Here is a 6,606-nt window from a genome sequence, read left to right on the forward strand (position 1 = left end):
AGAACAAGCAGGGTTGGTGGAAGAGAACAAGAGGAGCTGGTGGCGTTTGCGTTCTTGGTCTCACATCCTCAAACATCTGCATGCAACTTTATTTAACTGCACCCCTGCCCTGACTTCAGCTTGTTTACATGAGCACATACCTCCCCTAGGCTAATTTCAGTTGTATTTTTGTTCTTGCAAGTAAGCAACAACACATTAACATACCACTCGAACATTAACTTGATTTTAGTATTCCTGAATATCAAAAATGTATTTTGGGCTTCTTGAGCAAGTACCTAAATTGTTATCACAGATTAAAAAGAGTTCAACTATAAGGCCTGTGAATTTAACATTACTCAATGAATGTTTTTATTAGACTGAATACAGTGTTGGGATTCAAGGTTACTATTGTGCAGGTAGTCAAGGTATTAGTAATTCTGATGTTATAATTTTATTTTTACAAGTTATTTCTTCAAACCCTGTTCTGTGTCTTTATAACAAGTTGCACTGACATTGCACTAGAAGGAATATTGAGTTGCAATTTTAAATATCGCTCATTTTTAGCCAGGAACTCACTGAACTGAGACAGACAGTATCTGAGCATTTGTCAATTCCTGTGAGGGACTTATAAATTCACCTCTAGACTCTTCCAACAGTGTCTGGTTTTTCTTGCCATGAGTTTGTGCCTCCCCCAATTAGAATGTCTACTGTCACACCATTAATCTTTGTAAAACCCATTCAGTCATCCATGTGTTCATTCATTTGCTGTTATTCATGCATCACGATGTCATGTGCCTCTGTGTGCCCCCTTCTCTGAGAGACACTGTGAGTGCATAGGTTCAAGGAACACAGCCCCTGCCCTCAGGAGCTTTCCGTCTGGATGTAGTTCAAGTGAATCCTTCACTCTAAATCGGTCAGGGGTCCAAGGCTGGCAAGACCAAGTCCAAATGCCTCAGTCTGGCATTTGAGGCACTCCTTGGATTTGTTAGACCTTTTATACCAGCTGGATTGATTTTTATTCTATTCTTTAGAGACAATACTGAGACTGCTTGACTCTGACCAAAATTTTCCACAATTTTCCTGATTCTGAGATTGTACTTATGTTTCCCCACCTTTAATACCTTTCTCAATGGCATTCATCTTTTCAAATCACATCCCAGCCAAAGGTCACATCTTAGCTGTTCCAACCACAGGACTCTCTCCCCACTTGAAATTCTATAACAAGTTTTAGAATTTTCTTTTTAACTAGATTGTAAAATAAGGCCACATCTTTTAGTGTAAGGATAAAGTTTTATTTGTCTGTTATCTCCCATAATATGCCTCAACATAGGCCAGTCAATATTTGTTGATAAATTGATTGATAATTTTGTGGTATTTATTGTGTCCTTCCATGTTTGGTCAAACTTTTGATGAGCCTAGGATTTGACTTGTTAAGAAGAACATTCAAATCTCTGCAGCCTGTTTTGACTTCTTTTTCCTCCTTCACTGTCCAAGGAGGGGAACATGAGTCTGGCCTTTGTTGACCCTTTGGGACCCAAGGTAACCAAAGTATTTCTTAGAGGAAGCTGGAAGTGCCTTTGACTCTAAAATTAAGAATTAAGCCAGCATCCAGGGAGGTAATCTGAAGCATTCAAATAAATTGCCAAAAATTAAGCAGATATCACGCACTAGAGCATAAGAGCTCAAGACGGCTACTGATGGCCTGGGAAAATCCACAGCTGCTGGCAACTCATCTATGAATCAGCCCATGCCCCTGGGACCTTGCCGATGGTACATGGTGGACTTCTTGATGGGTTTCAGAGGGGAAGAATGAACCTGCAATTGTCTGTCACCTTGGAACGTCAACCAAACGGCTTAATGATTTATTTGTATTTTTTGGTTCATTAATTCATTCATAAAGCCACCAGATATGTCTTATCACCAGTCACAGTGCTGGGTTCAGAGAGTCTGGGACACCAGCAATCTGGAGAGCTTGTAGTGTATACTCTTCTAATAAGATGGGTGTTGAACCAACAACTATAGTCATAGTAAGGGATTACAGGAGTACATCCTCCACCTCCCCAGTAAACGGTAGCACCCTCTATGCCATTGCTCAAATAAAAAATGTAGGGATTTTCCTTGACACTTCTTGTGATAGATATTACCTATGTTCACCAGTAGTTTCCTTCTATTATCTCCAAAGAGAATGACACTTGTTCGACCCTCAATATTAGACATGACCAAGTGACTTGTTCTCGCCAATGAGCTGTGAGTGGAGAGGATGGGCATCTCCACTGCATGGAAGCATCGAAGAACTAGTGCAGGATTCTTCATATTCTTTCAGCCCTTATTCAGCAACTACTTACCTTTCAGTCTGTCTCTTATACACATCTAGATGTGTATAAGAGACAGGGTCTGGGTGACGATCTCTGCCTTCCCTTTATTCACAATTTTGGGGGCAGGTAAGAATTCTGTTGCGGACACAACACAGACAACTTTTGATACTGTGAAACGTCAAACCATATAGATTGCACCTACCTTTGATCATTTAAAATAGTATTTAGTTATTTTGCTTCACCTTACTATCTTACATGTTCTTTTCTCCTTAAAGACAATGTCATTATTACCACTTATTGTAATTCAAGCCTAGTTAAAATATTACATTAAGTTTCGACATAAAGGTTGTTAATATGGGATGAAGTATTCAAAAAAGGAGTGTCCTGGGGCAGATTCTGGTTCTTTAACCCTAAGCCCTGGGGTAGCTTGGTAAGACATTTATGGGCTTCACAGAGGTGCTGGGCTTTGGGATGCGGCACCGAAGAATTCATGACATTCTTTGTTTAAACAGAGATCCCCCACTCTTAAGTTTATTGAAAGTGGTCACTGCTATGCAGACTGAAACCACAGAGAAATTTATTTGGCCCCAGGATTGTTGGCATTCAGACTGCAAGCTAGGTAAACTGAGACTTAGAACAGATTCGACCTAACAGTGAAGGGAAGCAGGGGTGTGAGCTTCGGTTTATCAGTTTGCGGGACTCCAGACTCAGGCAATTTTCTGGACAGGTGGTATAGATTTTTGTTTTGTTTTGTTTTGCTTTTTGGTTTTGTTTTTTAATAGCAATTTAAACTGGAGTGGCTGCTATTCACTGCTAAGATTTTAGGCAAACTGCCAGACCGTTTCTTCACAAAGAAGAATTGGCAAACGCCAGAGGCCTGCTGGTTTTGCTTTGGTTGTGCGTGTCATTTTTTTTTTCGTGGCTTCACCACTCATCTCTCCTAGTCTTTTGTCTTAAACCTGCATAATGTAGTTACAAAAATCTCAGGCTTTTGCGCTAGGTTGATGAGCACATCCTTCTAATGCTATCATCCTAAAAGAATTCCAGAAAGGAGGATAAGATCCAGGATAACTTGGTGAAATCCTGTGAAATTTTAATTCTGGGAAAAGACTCATACAATAGGCTCTCTCTCCCCTCCTGGATGACCAGGCCATTCGGACTTTTCCCTTTTTATCCTGACTCTCAGCCAAGAAGTTGGCCTTGTGAGTAGAGATATATTCCTTCGAGTCAAAGATTCCCACAATTCCTTAGAAAGATCAAAGGATTTCAAATAAACAAACAGAGACATACCACTGGAGAACAGTGAAAAGAAAATAGAACATCCTTTCAGTCAAAATATCCTGCAGTATCTCCACATACTGCCTCGTGACAGAGGACAGGCAGAAATGACATTTCTTATAACTAATCAAAAATAAAATCCATGTTGAGTGTGAAATGCCTTTGAAAAAGAAAAGGAAAAGAAACCACGGACTCTGTTTCAGGGTCATTCGACCTGGAATCTTGACCATAAGTGCTGACTGGGGGTGGGAGAGGAAGAGTAAGGGCGGAAGCAGTTGTCCATCAGTCCTGGGAATCTTGAATAAGGGGAAACGCCCACCACACAGTTGGTGTTCACTTTGTGAATCACCATTTAACACATGATGTCGTTCGTTACACAACGATTTCTACATTTTTGGAGGGGAGGTGACACATGAGGTTTTCAGTTTAGTGGGTTTGTTTTATTCAATAGATTACAGACAAAATGTTTCTTTGTGTTGAACAAAGCCATAATTAAATTATGAGATGTTAGTGTAGAAACCTCATGTTACACTCAACTAGTGATGTTTCAAGCACAATATGAAAGAGAAGCTTTTATGAAAGAATGTTTTATTAATATAACTCCTAAAACTTTACATCTTAAAACCAAAACTTTTTAGGGTTCATTGCAGCTGCAGGGTTTCTTAATGTTTCATTTCTCTTTGGTTGATACACTCTTAGCTTTCGGTCTCTCTGTTTTGCTCCTTAGCCTTACACACACAGACACACACACACACACACACACACACACAGATCTCATTTTCAGCTTTTTATTTTTTTAAACAGTGGTTGCCCCAGAAGAACTGGTCTCTGGTCTCTGCTAGAGCTGGTGCCTGTCACCGCCGCCCCTCACATGCCTGGTAATTAAACTCTGACTGATTTATTGACTGACAGCCAACAAATCCCAACCCGGTTTTTATGATATACATACTTCTCCGGGCTAAATTTACTCAAACAACAACCCAGTCAAAGCAGAGGAAAGGCGGAAGGAGGCAATGGGGGAGGAGAGGGGCAAGTGATATGAACATAAACGCGGAAACCAGCTTTAATGGGTGAAGGGAGACATTTTGCAAAAGAAAGAAAGAAAGACAAAACGAGAAAGGAAGGAAGGAAAGAGGGAAGCAAGGAGGGACAAAAAGAAAGAAAGAAAAAAACTCAGTGCAGCATCTTTTTTTTTTTTTTTTTTTTTTCAAATCCCGAGTTCTGGGGAGGCAGGGAAAGCTGGTAAACATCATTACTTCAGCTTTCAGGTTCATTGGAACCGCCTCACGTACAAAAGCGCTCTGAAGGGGAACACAAGACGTGCTTGCAGCTAATATTACAGTCAAGTTCCAATTTTACCTAAGGGAAAGCAGCTTTATTAAAAGTCATGACTGAAATTGCATGACAGGTGCCAATATCCTCCGCCCTGACAGATGTGTCAGTTTCAGAATGCCATTTCCTTGTCAGCGTTCCCTGGATGGAGCTCCCCACACTGCCATTTGTCTCTCTTCCAGGAGGTCACACACGCCCGCCGTTTGCCTCCAAGCTGCACTGCGTTGTTTGATATGTGGAATCCTCACAATGAGACTTATTAAAAGACAGTCCATTATTTTTATTTAGAGCATTTCCAAAACAAGCAGAGCGCACACAGAGATAATTTAAAAATCGTGTGGCGGGTCATCTCCAGGCCAGCGTGGCTCAATTTGAAATGCATAAAAAAGGAGAATCTCTATCCTTCTCCCACAGCCACATCACACGCACACGCACATCACAAACACACACACACACCCACTTTCCAATTCATAACGGGCGTGATTTGAGTGACATTTAACCCTTGACTAATAGCCCTGACAGTCCAAAGCCCTATTTTGCTATAAACCACAGGAGCTTTCAACATGAAGGATTAACCTTGCTTCCTTTTTTCCCTAAATCTTTCTTCCTTTACTTCTTTTTTTTTTTTTTTTCTTATTTCCTTGCATCCCTCTTCTATTTCGTTACAGGGGGCTTTCTCATCGCAGCAATAGATATAAAATACTCCTGATTGGCTGTATTTATGGGGCCTTTTCGTCCTCCTGTTGGTTTCAAACACAAAGAAAAATGGTCTCTCTCGACCGTGCCTGGTTTGAACAGCAGGTAAAGCTGCAGCCGCCTCCTCTCCAGCCTCGGATGGAAAATTATTACAGATGAAATGATTCCGCCATGGAAATGGTGAGAGACAAGTTCCGGCTTAAAGGAGACTTGTGCAGACACCGGAGGCTGCGAAGCCCGATGGATTCTGCACCAGGACAAGGCGACCCGGGCTGGCTTTGCTTTTCCTGGCTGGGGATGGAGAGAAGGCAGGACAGTGTTTGGAGAGCTGAGCCACTCCGCCAGTGTCAAGGATAAGAATCCACTAGCACCACTGTTTGTTCTCAGGTGAGCACTCCAGTTTCAGGCTTTCCTATGACTTTGTCTCATGGAGTTAGAGCCAAGTGAAGTCTCAGCGTCAAGGGACATTGACTGTGCAACCTCATCCCATGCACTGTGCATCCTGGTCAGCCTTCTCAAACCCAAGCAGCGTTTGGCAAGTCGCCCCGGCCATCAGGACACATTCTGGAAAGGCCTTTCGGGTCAGTATTCAGGTGTAGTGCACACAACTGGGAATCCGGCAGTGCATTTGGGAAAGGCAGGCAAGGCCTACAGTTCCACTCTTCCTGACTCCCTCCGGAGCTGTGTTAGTCTCTTGCTTTCATGAGCATCCTAGCGAGCCACAAAGCAGAAAAACATTAAATCATAAAGTGAAAAACACAACAACTATCCCCCGCTTACTGCCATAATCTTAAAATGGCAGATGGGCTCCCCAAGATGGGCCATCTTCTGAGGTCAGCCCTGGACCCTGGGAGACTGGTGGCGAGGTGGCCACACCACCACCTCGCCCTGTTACATCTGAGGAAATTCAGAACAGAAGATGCAGCTGAGGAAATTCATTTGCATTTGCTATTTGTTTATTGAGTGACTAGTAAGCGACTGTGCTAAGTACTGGGAACCAAAGACA

The sequence above is a fragment of the Mandrillus leucophaeus genome, unplaced genomic scaffold, assembly GCF_000951045.1.
Source record: "Mandrillus leucophaeus isolate KB7577 unplaced genomic scaffold, Mleu.le_1.0 Scaffold16, whole genome shotgun sequence".
Lineage (NCBI taxonomy): Eukaryota > Metazoa > Chordata > Mammalia > Primates > Cercopithecidae > Mandrillus > Mandrillus leucophaeus.